Source organism: Panthera onca, chromosome D2 (assembly GCF_046562875.1).
Source record: "Panthera onca isolate mPanOnc1 chromosome D2, mPanOnc1 haplotype 2, whole genome shotgun sequence".
Classification (NCBI taxonomy): domain Eukaryota; kingdom Metazoa; phylum Chordata; class Mammalia; order Carnivora; family Felidae; genus Panthera; species Panthera onca.
The window spans coordinates 6058975-6073167 of NC_138349.1; the positions used below are offsets into that span (position 1 = coordinate 6058975).

The following is a 14193-nucleotide window of genomic DNA, read 5'->3' on the forward strand; positions in this document are numbered from 1 at the left end:
GACTAGTCAGTGTTTCTACTACTTCTGGAGTCTATTTGGTAATTTGTATCCTTGAAGAAGTTTGCAATTTCATCAAAGTTTTTGAAATTATTGCCATAAAGTTCATAATATTTTGTTACTGCCATAGGATCTGTAATGATGTTTCCTTACTTATTTCGGATATCCATAATTTGTGTCTTGTTTTTCCTTATCAATCTAGCTCTAGAAGTTTATCCATTTTATTGCCATTTTTCCGAGGATCTAAGTTTTGTTCCATTGATATTTTTTTATTGTTTGTGAATTTTCTGTTACACTGATTTCTGCTTTTAGCTTTATTATTTCCATGTGTCTTTTTACTCTGTCCTGAATTTGCTCCTTCTCCTTTTTCCTTTTTTAGCCTAAGGGGGAGGCTTAGATCAAATTCTCATATCAAATATTTTCATATAATTATTTCAAGATATGAATTGCCTTCTAATCCTGATACACATTTTTTACTGTACTTCAGTTCAAAATATTTTCTGCATACACTCTACCAATATCACTTTGTTTCATGTATCTTCATGATATTCAATATCTGATAGGGCAAGAGTACAATCCCTACTCCTTTTTTTTTTTTTTTTTTTTTTTTTTTGGCAAAATGTTATTAGCTATTCTTACTTAACTAGAAAATTTGGACCATTTACACTTATTTTTTAAATATTTATTTTGAGAGAGAGAGAGAGAGAGCAAGTGCACATGTGAGCAGGGGAGGAGGAGAGAGAGAGAGAGGGGGAGAGAGAGAGAGAATCCCAAGCAGGCTCCGAACTGTCAGCACAGAGCCTGAGGCGGGGCTTAAACCCACGAACCGTGAGATCATGACCTGAGCCAAAACAAGAGTTTGATGCTTAACCAACTGAGCCACCCAGGCACTCCATTTACACTTATGTTGATTACTGGTGTCTGTGCATTTATTTCTGTCATGTTGTTTAGGCTTTCTCTTTGTCCTGCCCTTTCTTCTTATCTCTTTCGTAGCCTTGCAGTGATTAATTACTTCCGATTCTATTTTTTTCTCTGCTGTTTAGAAGTTGTACTTTTTATTTTTATTCTTTCTTTGACCTGCTGGAGATTGTAACATGAACTTAATAGAGCTGAAAGTTAATGTTTTTAATCCTCTCTGAAACAACTTAGAATCTTACCTCCCATCACCCTCTCAGATCGGTTATTGTGTCTTAGTTCTATTATATGTTATAGTTCTGTCTTCTTTTGTGACTCCTGCAGTCAAATGTTACTTTTAAACAGTCAGTGTTTAATTTATCTCATGTTTACCACTTCCTGGGCTCCCCTTTCCTTTATGTATGTCAGGTCTTTGCTGCTGATATCAATTTCCGTCTTCCTAAAATATGTGTTTAGATGTCCTTTTGGGGGGCACATCAAACTGGAGGGACTTATGGTGGTAAACTGCAAATCTGTTTGTGGGCAGGGAAGGTGGGAATTCTGAAAACATCTTTATTTTGTTATATTCTTGAAAGAAGACTTTGCAAGGTACAGGCTTCTATGTTTATGATTACTTTCTCTCCGCCCTTTGCATATGTTATCCCAGTGCTTTGGGCTTCCAGTTGGGGAAGGCAGCTGGAAGTCGAATAGCTGACCTCTGTGTCCTTTTTTTGAGCTGTTTTTAAGATCTTCTGTTTGTCTTTGGGATTATGCTTTACCATGATGTTATTAGATGTGGATTTCCGTTGTTTTTTTCATGATTTGTTGTGCTTCATGAATCTGACGATTCTTTTTATTTGTTCTATTTATTTGTTCAGCCATTTATTTCTTGTCTTTCATTTCCCCTACTAACATCTTTCAGTTCTGATCAAATGGATTTTATATTGTCTCATCCCATCCTCTTTCCGCCTAGCCTGCTTTTCACCATTGCCGTTTATTTGACTCTGTGATGCAGTCATTAAACTTTTTTTAGGCTTGTATTCCACTTTACTTCTTCTGTTTTTAGCGCTATCTAAATTCGTCTGAGTCTTAAATTTCAATTAATGCGTTTTTCATTGTGGGGAGTGCTTTTTAGTGTTTTTTTGTTTTTTGTTTGTTTTTAATCGCTCTGGTCAGTTTTATGGACTCTTATATATTCCCTGCTGATAATTTTCACTAATTCTTTTATTCCCTCAGACATTTCAGTTTCTTTTTTATATTCTGTGTCTGATATTTCTAATATCTGAGGTATATGTGAGTCAGATTCTAGCCTGGCTTATCCGCTGACTTCCGCTAATGGTGGTGGTTTCTTGCATATGTTGTGATTTTTGGTTCATGTACGGCTACTATGGTAACCATAGTTACCACATATGGTTCCTGTGGGGTTACTCTGATTCTGAGCACATGTGCACTGGGGACATTCCAAGTCCTGAGTTGGACAGAAGTGCCTCCAGAGATATTCCTGCTTCTATCACATGGGCTCACATTATGCTAAGATTCTAACTTGCGGCTCTTTGCACCGAGCAGGCTGGGTGGATTTCAGCCCGAGAGGGGATCACGCAGGGGTTTCCAGCCTGACTTCCCACATTCCCAGCTGCCAGGGTCTGTCTGCTACCCTCTGTTTGTCCTTAAATCCAAAGCTCTAGATGACCAGAGACCAGCAGTTGGCCTTATAGAAGGTGGATTGGTCTCCAGTTTTGTTTTTTCTTTTGTTTTTGTTTTTTTTTTTGGTCTCTGAAGGGTTTTCTTACTCACCTGCAAGCTGACCCATATATATAGAATATGTGTTTATGTTTATTTCCAAGGTGTATGTTGCTTTAGAGAGAGAGTGTGTGTGCATGCAAGTGTGGGGGAGGGGCAGAAGGAAAGGGGGAGAGAGAGAGAGAGAGAGAGAGAGAGAGAGAATCTTAAGCAGGCTCCATGATCAGTGTGGAGACCAACGCAGGGCTTGATCCCATGACCCTGGCTGGGATCATGACCTGAACCACTGAGCCAAAATCAACTGAGTGAGCCACTCAGACACCCCTATTTCTGAGGTTTTTAGTCGCTTTTTAGCATAAGGGTGTTTTGGGTATCTAGTTTGCCATGTCGTGGAAATAAAGGACCGTCTTCATTTTTTTTTCAGAATTTTCTTAAGTTGGGCATCCATAAAAAAACATGTTGGGATTTTGGGGTATTTTTAAAAATTAAATTTATAGACTAATTGAACGGTCATCATTACAATACTAATTTTTGACGCATGCATATCATGGGCCTCTTCATTTACACAAGTAGACTTACATCATGTTTGAGTTTTTTTATGACCTTATTAGGCTTTTTCTAATGTTACAGTTTTTCTCAAGCTATGAATCACAGTGACTTGTTTTCCATGTTATTAAAAATTCTCTGGGAACATATTAGTCTAATATTCAGATCATATAGTGACATAAATTTTTTAACCGTATTTGTAATGTTGGGCATTTCACAGATTCTTAATTTTTCACCTCTATAAATAATACTTAATACCTACTGTTCATCTGTGTGTGTGCCTCTTTGGCCACACTTCTGCTTGTGTTCTTTAACTATATTCCTGGGAGGAGGATTGTTGGAAAAAATAGTTGAACATTTTTAAGACTTTTGAGTCCATATTACCAATTACTTCACAAAAATGTTGCATTGTGCTGCTGTTAGCATTGTGGGAGAACCAGCCTCCTTATATTCTCTCTAGAGTTGAGTTCATATATTTTTATGCTTTGCTAATTTTTTTAAATGTTTTTATTTATTTTTGAAGGAGAGAGAGAGACAGAGCATGAGCCAGGGAGGAGCAGAGAGAGAGAGAGACATAGAATTTGAAGCAGGCTCCAGGCTCCGAGCCGTCAGCACAGAGCCCGACGCGGGCTCGATCACGAGCCGTGAGATCATGACTTGAGCTGAAGTCGGATGCTCAACCGACTGAGCCACCCAGGCGCCCCTATGCTTTGCTAATTTGATAGGTGAAAGATAGTATCTTAATCATGTTTAATTTCAAATTGTTTAATTTCGAGTTAGGTAGAATTATTTATTGGCCATGTATATTTCCTGCTTTGGAAACTGACTTGTATTCTGTCTCCCCATCAGCTCCTTGAGCATTAGAGTTTCCTAGGAGTCTTTCATTTCTTTTCTTTTTTCTTTTGTTTCGAGAGAGAGAGAGAGAGAGAGAGAGGAGTGCAAGCAGAGGAGGGGCAGAGAGAAAGAAGGAGAGAGAGAGAGAGAGTGCAAGCAGAGGAGGGGCAGAGAGAAAGAGGGGGAGAGAGAAAGAGAGGGAGAGAGAGAGAGAGCAAGCAGAGGAGGGGCAGAGAGAAAGAAGGAGAGAGAGAGAGAGGCGTGCAAGCAGCGGAGGGGCAGAGAGAAAGAGGGGGAGAGAGAATCCCAAGCAGGCTCCAGGCTCAGCACAGAGCCCCACCCGGGGCTCCATCCCAGGACCGTGGGACCAAGAGTCAGACGCTCAACTGACTGAGCCACCCGGGCTTCCCCTTAGGAGCCTTTAATGTACTAAGTCTTTTACATCACGCAGACCACGATGGCTAGCCTGTACCCTTTGGGCCAGTGTATTGTGACCCCTCAGTCATTTTGAACTTCTAACGGTCCCGTTATTGTACTCCGACTTCTTTGTCTTTAGAGAATTGAAATGGCTATACCGGTAGGGTTTTCAGACAACCGGCACGTGCACGAAGAGACCGGAAATAGCACATTTTAAAGTTTTGCTGAGAACGGAGTACAGGTGAATGACTGTGCTCGGTGCTGTCGGTGACACGGCAGGGAGAGAGAGAACTTTCTCTGCCTCAAGATACTCACGGGCTAGTGGGAAAGAGAGACGTACAAAAAATGCAAGACGAGTCAAAGTCTGTGCTGAGCCTGCGGAGTAAGGGGGATTGGCTTCCGGCGAGAGGACTAGCAGAGTTTCGGGGGGAACCTGGCATTGGTGGGGTGGGGAAGGACCTCCCAGAGGCTGGAAAGCGGCATACAGCAGACACAGAAATTCAGGCCTTGCATAATGACAAATAGAACATGTACTCGGATCCCTGGGGGCCTGATGGGTTGCAAGCAGGCTATGGGAATGGAAAAGAAGTCCAGGCCCCAGCATGGAGGGCAATCAACGGCAGAAATCGCAGGCCTCACTCCCGGGGCACCGCGAAGCTCTCCAAGGCCACAAAGAGTGACATGGCAAATACCTGCATCCAGTTGGTATGGAAGCCGTGGTAATACGGCTGATGTAAAGCCTTATTCTGAAGATAGCCTGTTTCCTGAGGATTTTCTTATAAAGATACGTCCGATGATCTCAACTCACAAACTTAAAGCACGCGTGTATTTTCAGACAACTTTGACCAAAATATCACTTAAGATCATCGCAGACTCGGCTCTGTGCTTGCAAATGAGCCTTCTGCTTTCCTCCTGAGCCTTGATCAAGTCAATACACAGACACAGAGTCCCGGATTAGTAGAGAAAGGATTGGAAGGGGGTTTTTAACATGATGTAATTGGATGTGAATTGTTAATTACATCACGAAACTCAAAGCACAAAAAGCCGAGTCGCTGCAGCTGAGTTGAATTAGTTCTTCAACCCAAAGAAATTAGACTACAAGTCAAAAGACTAGCAAAGACCAGAATGCTAAGCGTACCACAGCCTACTTCGCTTGGGCCCCACCCGCGAAGCATGAAATGCTCTTACTTTAATATGGGGCAACTCCCAGCCGTCCCCACCTTGTTCGAAACCCGCCAGCCACGTGCCTATCAGCATGGTGAACAGTCCTGCCTTTTTAAAAAAGAGTTACTCAGTAACGGCTTCACTGGGATATAATCCACATACCGTAACTGTCTTGTCCTGTGTCATTTCAGCTAGCACAATCTTCCAGACGGTAACTTAAAAATGCAGTGAGTTTCTGACTGTTGCGTGTTGCTACAGGTTATTCGGCAAGAGTGCCTAATGTAACAGGTGCAGGAAGCTTAAAATTAAGGGGTCGCCCAAACCAAAGTTGTTCCTTAACTCCTGTTCCAGAAGAGAAACTTCCCCTTAAAATTGGAACTCCTTTTCCTGCAAGGAGATGCCCTCCCCCCTGCTAATCTCAGACAAAGTCTCACCATCTTGTTCTCCCTGGGGACACACCAGGCTTTGCTGTCTGGTCTACGTGGCCTGTCAAGCCCATTTGCTGCTTCCTTCCTGAAAATGGCCCTCACGTGGCTAAACTGGCGGTCATGTCAGAAATGGAAAATGTGTAATTTCACATCCTGGGGAAAGCCATAGCGACAACTCCCCGCTATTTAGGAAGTACATGATTGCAGTCAGAGTGTAATTGAGCTCTTTGCTTCTCTGTCTCCACTCTTCTACCCACCTGGCTTTGGTCTAATTCTCTATCATCTGTGCTTCCGCTAGGATCGTGTGCAGAGAGAGACTGTGAGGTTGGATTGGGTCAAGTTTGCCACTGAGTTTATCTTTTAAATTGTGGAGTAGAGAGGGGCAGGAATTGTTGGCCATGATGACGTGGTGACAGTGAGATCTGGACATTCGCATGTTTGCGAATGTCCAGGTCCTATTGGCCTGGGAGGCACACCCACCACGTTCTCCGTTCTTCCCTTTCAACCGTGCGGATTTGCGGTACCTGCCGATAGGGTGGTCCAGTGAAACAAGGCTTCCGCACCCTTCTGAGTAGAGCGAATGATTCCAGAAAAAAAAAAAAAAAAAGGTTGTAAGTGTGCAGAAATGGCTCTGTCATTCACATATTCAGCTTAGTCTCCAAACAAGTTTTCCTTTCCTTGAGGTCACTGAAATTGAGAGGACCCAGGGTCCTCTAGCATTACATGTTTTCGTTGCCATGAGAGTGTGGATGGAATGAACTGTCCTCAGGTTGAAGCCATTTGTCCTTTTGTCACAAATACCCCAACTTGGCCACGCTGTGGGGCCAGTAGCTATGTCTCTGTTCATGTTCTATCTGTCATTCATAATAGGAATCCAGACCATAGTGGGTACCTACGAGATACTATCAAGTTACTGAATTAATGTCCCCCCCTAAGAGACTGTCAAAATTCCCCCGATGATACTTTTGGGTGAAGATTCTGTATCTCTTCCATCATCTCCTATTATCTGGTAGGCAAGTGAGTCTTCAGGATTTTACTGGGCTCCTCGTGGACATGAGCCATCACTTACATGATGTGAGTCACTTGATGAAGGTTTATTGAGGGTGCCAGGTACCATGTAGGTATGTTCGGCATTGCAGTAAGCGATGCAGCGCCCCTGCCTTCATGGGGCTCACCCTACTGAGTGGTTAGGGATGCACGACAAATAGATAGTTCAACATGAGAAAGTTCAAAGGGCACTAAGAGCTTTTGCAGAGCACTGGAATCAGGTGATGTGATGGGGTTGGCTGCTTTTTGGCTCCTTCAGGTGGGGTGGTCATGGAAGGCATCTCTGAGTCAGGGACATTTCAGCCAAGATCTGCATAAGAAGGAGCCTACTTTGTGAAGGTGGAGAAGACAGAAGGAACAGCTGATGAAAAGCCCCTGATGTGATAAAGAATGGAGCTGGTGAGGGACAAGACCAAGGCCAGTGGGGGAGCTGGTGAGGGCCAAGGCCAAGGCCAGTGGGGGTGCCGGGGGTGTGGGAGAGGGCCATATGGGCTCAAGGAGGCAGGCCAAAGACATATGATGTTGGGAGGAAGTTTGTGGTTTATTTTAGATGGGAGGAAAGCCATTGGAGAGATTTAAGTGGAGGATCGTCATGATGTGACTTACATTTTCCCAGAATCTCAGGTGAAAGCAGGAAAGTCGTAGAGCAAGGGTCAACGAGTGAGTGGCACCAGCAGAGGTGGAGTAGAATGGATGGTTCGAGGTGTTTTAGGTAAAGTTAAGAGGACTCGCTGATGGACTCCTTGTGGAGGAAGAAAGAAGGAAGGGAGGGAGGGCGGGAGGAGGAAAGAAGGAAATGCCTAGATTTGGGAGTCAATAACTCACTGTCTTAAGCGGCAGGATGGCTGGCTCAGGTCCCACTTGATTCTTTTCAAATACATGAGACAGTGAGCAAACTGCTGGCCGTTCACCACCCCTTGGGGAAAACCTTCATTGCCAGGCAGACATTGGGGTTTGCAAGCACTGGACCAAATCGTGCGTGGAGGTGCGGCCATGTTTCAAGATGCCTGCAAACAAGTGATGGGGAAAGCAAAACAAACAGAAGGGGTCCTAGATGGAAAGCTAGAAATGTTCGTGCCAACAGAAGCCTGAGCAAATGTAGCCAATTTTAGATACTACTCCCCTTAGTGAGACAAGGCAGACCGGGAAGTTCATTTTCATTGTCGCTGTTTTGTGAGCATTACCACCTTTTTTTTCTTAAACCTATAACTTTAAAAGGATATTTGTGTTTTTAAGTGTGATTCGATTATATCCAAGAGGTATTTTTTTTTACCCTTAACCGTAAGTAATTACAAGTGAATAATGAAACCCATTAGGAAAGCAAAATTCCCTTTTTAGTCATTTTCTTTACGGCAATCTTACTTCGAACCGTAGTGCAGGACCATTCCGTAGTCTGCTAGCTAAGAAGGGCCTTTCAGTGCATCCAAGATGAGATGGGATGTAGTCTTCAAGGGATAAAAAGGGCATTCGTTACACTGTGCTCATCTAATAAATTGAGCAGGATTTCAGATTATTTCACATCTAAACCTATTTGATGACAACCCCTTCGCTATTATAATCAAGAAAGAACTGCATCTCTTGGACAGTGAATCTCTCTGGTTCCTTTTTGTTTGTGTTTTTGTAATCCCAAATAGAAACAATACATATGTTTCCCTTTTCCACATTTTATTTTTAGAAAATCTGGAGAATGAAATGCCTTCAGTTCAGCCACATGACTCCCATTAGCTTTGATGGGAGCAAGACATCTTCATGAAGGAAAAGAATCATCACACAGTGCATGAATAACAGCCAGCCCAGGGCCACAGAAAGGCCTCACTACAGCACACATCATCAGCTGTGTCCTTGGGGGCCGGTCCTGTCCAAGTCCGACCCTACTTGGGATGAGCCGGGATTGAACCATCAGGGTCTGTTGGGAGCTCAGCATTCAGAGACGCCTCCTCTGGGGCCCCCTTGAAGCCTCCAGATCGGGGCAGGGTGGGATCTGCCATATCTTTCGGGAAAGCCCATGCCTTGCTGATTTTCAGTGCTTTCTCTTCCTCAACTCCAGGGCATACCTGTGTGACCCCAGGGCGAGTCCCGTTGTGCCTAGACTTTTCTGAAAAATTCCAAATATTTTTATGCACGGGTTGACCTTGAAAGACTGTGTGTGTTGCTTCTCAGTGCCTGGGTCGGGTAGAGGTTTCAGCACGAACCCTGCATGTTCCTCTCCCCTGTCCCCATTCTGTGCAGGTGTTTGTTTCCAGCTGCATCCGACTGAAGTGGTCAGGGAATCTATGCAGGTGAGAAGATTAAAGGGAAAGGTGTAGAAGGGCCAGGGGCTGGTGTCCTTCCTTCCATCTGCTTTTCATGTGAAGCTCGCCCAAGAGTCTCAGATCTTCTCCAGCCCCTGCGGGTGGTTCCACATCCTTTCTTCTCACCTGCTCACCAGCAGAAAAGCTCCCGATGTGGCATAGGGGAGGGAATGGCCACATGGCCGAGGTCAGTGGGGGCTGGAGAGCACAGCCCCTTCCTCCAGAGCCCCTCCAGGCCCAAGAAAATGGCTGAGTTTGCCCCACCCAAGGTCAACTCTTATCCCACCATATAGAGTGACCACAAAACATAATGCACATTGACCTTCGCTGGCTGCCTTCTAGTGAATTTGGCACAATGGGCAGGAAATAGCAGTCTGGGCAAGAGGGTGGGACACGGGTCAAAGATTGAGCTGTCTTCCTGCCTCTCTCTGTCTTCATGGGTGTATATTTCCCCCCCTAGATTTGAGATAAAGGACAAAGTGCATCCATGTCATTGCTAAGTTTGTGCCTTAGACATGGGCCACCTTAGGGCTGGGCACACCGTAACCAAAGCTCACCCTTGCACAGTGCACTGTTCTCTTAGAGTTTGCACACTGCCCCATTTCCTCCTCATGGTGCAGGATGGTTATTATCCCATTGTATAGATGAGCGACCTGAGGCCAGAAGGGCTGGGTGATCTGTTGCATATTCACCCAGTTGATGGGAGGCAAAACCAAGCTGGAATAGATCACAGATCTTTGGTGTATGGTCCGTATTATTCCTGTCATTTGTTGATATTAAAAAAAATTCTTTTTTACATTTATTTATTTTTGAGAGACAGAGCACAAGTAGGGGAGGGGCAGAGAGAGAGGGAGACACAGAATCCGGAACAGGCTGAGCTGTCAGCATAGAGCCCGATGTGGGGCTCAAACTCATGAGCCGTGAGATCGTGACTTGAGCTGAAGTTGGACACTTAACCAACTAAGCCACCCAGGCACCCCTGTTCCTGTCATTTGTATTCCAAATGCCTTCTGTTTCTCTGAAATGATGTCATGCTGCCAACTTGGCCATCCTGGGAGAGTTTATGCCATGCTCTCTCTGAGGGACCGTGCCGTTACCCTGTTAACAGAGCTGACCTTTGGGGGATTCTCAGTAGCTGATGTCTCGTCTCCGCTCACCAACAGATCGCTGGCAACTGTAAACTGTGCTGAGACACATCAGGATGTTTTAATAAATACAGAACAGGATTTTACAAACACACTTCTGCCGCTTCTGGTACATCAACAAATAGATAGGGAGTCACATTACAGAGGGAGTGAGAAATGACTTTAAACTCTATGAAAAACTGCGGCTCTGGAGGGTTTTTCAACCTATCACAAATGACCATTTTTGAAAGCATTTTAAGTTGAAGCTAACTTTGGACTTACAGGAACGGTACAGATAGACTAGAGTTTCCTTGCACAGCTCACCCTGCTTCCCCTACTGCTAACAGGTAAGATGTTAACAAGGACCATTTTAGAAAACGATTTTTTAAATTTTTATTTAAAAATAATTTATTTTTATTTTCTAATTTTTATCATTTTTTTGATGTTTATTTATCTTTGAGAGAGAGAGAGAGAGAGAGAGAGAGAGACAGAGCTTGAGTGGCAGAGGGGCAGAGAAACAGGGAGACACAGAATCGGAAGCAGCCTCCAGGCTCTGAGCAAGCTGTCAGCACAGAGCCCAATGCGGGGCTCGAACCCACGAACTGCGAGATCATGACCTGAACCTAAGTCAGACGCTCAACAAACTGAGCTACCCAGGCGCCCTGAAGACTCACTTTTTAAAGGCTACTAGTTACTTTAAAGCGTGACCCAAAAGATTTCCTCGAAAGGCATCAGGATGCGAAGCAAAGATAGCTCAGAACCTGTAGGAACTGCATGGAACCCGTGGGAAATGAGACTTCCCTTCCTATGAGAAGCTTTGGAAAGCCTGGTTGCATGCTTAGAAGTTTAAAAGTCCAACAAGAACCAATCGGTGCATCTTTTTTTTTCCTCCCTTCATATTTTGAAATAAAAAATAAGTTGAATATCCTGACCAAAAAGAGAGGGGAAGGAGGTGGTATGGGGGGAAAAAAAAGCGTGCATCCCACTCAAATTCAGTATAATTCACTGCCAACAGTGCAAGTTTATATGAAACAATCAATGCCCAGCCGTATTAGCTGAACATTTGAAATGGTCAGAAGGAAGTTATTTTTCTCTCCTCACCAACATGAGACCGAAAGAATGAAACTCCGTGGGGTCTCTCTGCTTTCTCCAGGCTCGTATGTCAGACATTGCTCAGAAGAGCATGCATATTTTTAGCGATTTTGCCTAGATTGCTCCAAAATGACAATTTTTAATAAGGCAACGCTAAGTTTATTTTTTACCAAAAAAAAAAAAAAAAAAAATCCCTCCCCTTTTTGGGCATAAAGAAGATGTGTTTTTACTAGCTGCCAATACTCACTGTAGCCTTTGAGAAACAGTTAAACATATTTCCATTTTTCTGTACCTAAGTGATCTCTTGGGGCAAGCCCATAAGCTAACTGTGTTTTGTTTCTTATGAATTACTCTCTGAGTCAAGAAATAAATAACTCAGGAAATCCACATTAAATGGGAGGAATGGGAAAACAGAGCATTTGTCTGGTGTGACACCACCTGTTTATTTCATTGGGCGATGGTGGCCATTCGGGAGGGAACTGGGACCGAAAGTGAAGTGCGTCAGCCTTGAACCCGGGAGAGGAAGGCAGAGAAAGCCAGCCGCCATCAGGGTCTCCCTCTCTGCGCATCGACTGCGGTCTGGCCAGCTCTGATTCAGGCTTTCTGTGTTGCTTGATTTATCCTTCGTTACTATTTTCGGGTGCCATGTGCTTCTCTTCAGAGGCCCTGGGGAGTCTCTCCAATTCTGATTTTCAAAAATAGTTCTTCAAAGGGCACAGCATTCTTAGAAGAAGATGCATGTGGGACCATGTGTTTCCAACTGAGCTTGGTTTGACATGATTGAGGTTTGTACAGAGTGTCTGAGAAAACCAGAAAAATGATGTCAGCCAGGCAAGGAAGTGCCTCCAGCACTGAGAAGTAGAACCCAGAGCCTTTTCCACGGGAATCCTGCAATCTTGGAATTCACTTCCTTTCCTGACATGGAATCCTTGGAGGTATTTATATCTTCCCCAAATGATGTTTCCAGACCTTGTAATGGAAACGAGTGTCTGACTGGGGTTGGAGGGAGGGACAGGACTGACAGGGAGAGGCAGGGAGCGGAGGTGTCGTGTATCACGCAAGCCTGGCTCCTTCCTGGCCCCAACCCCACGGAGCAGCAAAGCAGGGATTCCTTACAGCCGGTGTCCCGAGAGTTCCTGTGCCAGTTGTCTAGAAACTGGAAAGCATCTCGAGGAAGGGGATTCTGCAGGCAGACCTCTAGCTGGATCCCACACTTTTGTCCCGGTCCTTCATCATATATATGGAGCGCTTCAAACTGGCACTTCAATTGTGTTTATTTCCTTTACAACTCAGCGCGAAATCAATCCGTTTCTGGCTTTAGTCCAGTGACCACAGAGTGAGGGTTAAAGATTTGCTGCTTCCAGGACCTGATGGCGTCCATATTCGTGATCGTTGTATTAAATGAGTCCTAAGCAGGTTCCTTTTCTACGCCTTTTCGTAAAGAAGGGGAAAATGTGGTACGTATTCAGATTATGGCCAGAAAACAGCAAGTCCAAACAAGAATGGACCGTTCTGCGAATGCCGATGGCAGCCTCACATTGTGGAGGTCATGTGTGTCTTCTGCTTGCCAGCATTAGGCATCAAAGTATGGAAGCTGTGACGGGGGGCTCTAAAGCGTAGAATCGTGGGGCGCCTGGGTGGCTCAGTCGGTTGAGCATCTGACTCTGGCTCAGGTCATCATCTCACGGTTGGTGGGTTCAAGCCCCGCTTCGGGCTCTGTGCTGACAGCTCGGAGCCTGGAGCCCGCTTCGGATTCTGTGTCTCCTCTCTCTCCGCCTCCCCCACTTGTGCTCCGTCTCTCTCAGTCTCTCAAACATAAATAAATGTTATAAAAAAATTATTTTTCAACGTAGGATTGTTGAGATCGGCCTGTGTATGGACTGGCCAGGGGCTGAGGCCAGATTACTCACTCACTGGCATCCCCCCACCACCCCCTGATCTGCCTAGAAGTGTTAGTATCATTAGAGATGTTTTGAGTGTTGCTGCCTTTGGCTTTCAGTGTCTTTTTTCCCACAGCACTTTGACCACGTTCATTCGCTAGAAGACCCTGCTGGGGGCTCTGTCACCCAGCTGCCACATATAGAACTCGTGCACTGTTCGTCTGTTTGGGCTTCTCAGAACAGGTGATCGCACCCTCAGCTCAGCGCTCGCGTCGGATCTGGTTGTTCGGGGCATCTGCCCATGGTCCGCCCAAATGCGAATCCAAGCGATGTCTCTGTCCTTACCACGGCAGGGCCGTTATTCCCTGAGATCTGTCCCGCCTGCCCTGGGCTGCTTGCCGCGATCAGACAAGAGCGAATGGGTCAACGACACAGGAGAAGTCTGCACACCCGTCTCATGAGCCCCCTAGAGCGGTTTCCTAGTGGGGGGATTTCTAGGCCGCAGGTTGAGTTCACATGTGCTTCTGTTGGGCATTGCTAAAGTTCCCATTTTTCAAGTCTTTGTGTTGGAAGTCTTTTCCCTTTAATAGAGGAGTTGAACCCTTCTGCATTTATTGATATGACTGATGTTTGATGGGATCTCCGTCATAATTTCCTAATCTTGTAATTTGCATTTTGTTATATTTGCTGTATTTCTTTCTCAGATACACTCTTGGCTCTTTTGTTTATAATATTTGGG

At 44.8% G+C, this 14193-nt stretch overlaps 1 protein-coding gene and 1 long non-coding RNA gene across 3 annotated transcripts in view; both read left to right on the plus strand.

Moving 5' to 3' along the window:
* CD2H10orf90 (chromosome D2 C10orf90 homolog) overlaps positions 1 to 14193 on the plus strand; it is a 270251-nt gene that overhangs the window by 223342 nt on the left and 32716 nt on the right.
* Positions 1 to 14193, plus strand: part of LOC132684765 (uncharacterized) — a 29870-nt gene that overhangs the window by 8392 nt on the left and 7285 nt on the right. For both annotated transcript variants that reach the window (XR_009612784.3, XR_009612783.3), the window contains one exon: positions 8743 to 9346. This is a non-coding gene — a long non-coding RNA (uncharacterized LOC132684765). The remainder of the gene's footprint in view (positions 1 to 8742; positions 9347 to 14193) is intronic.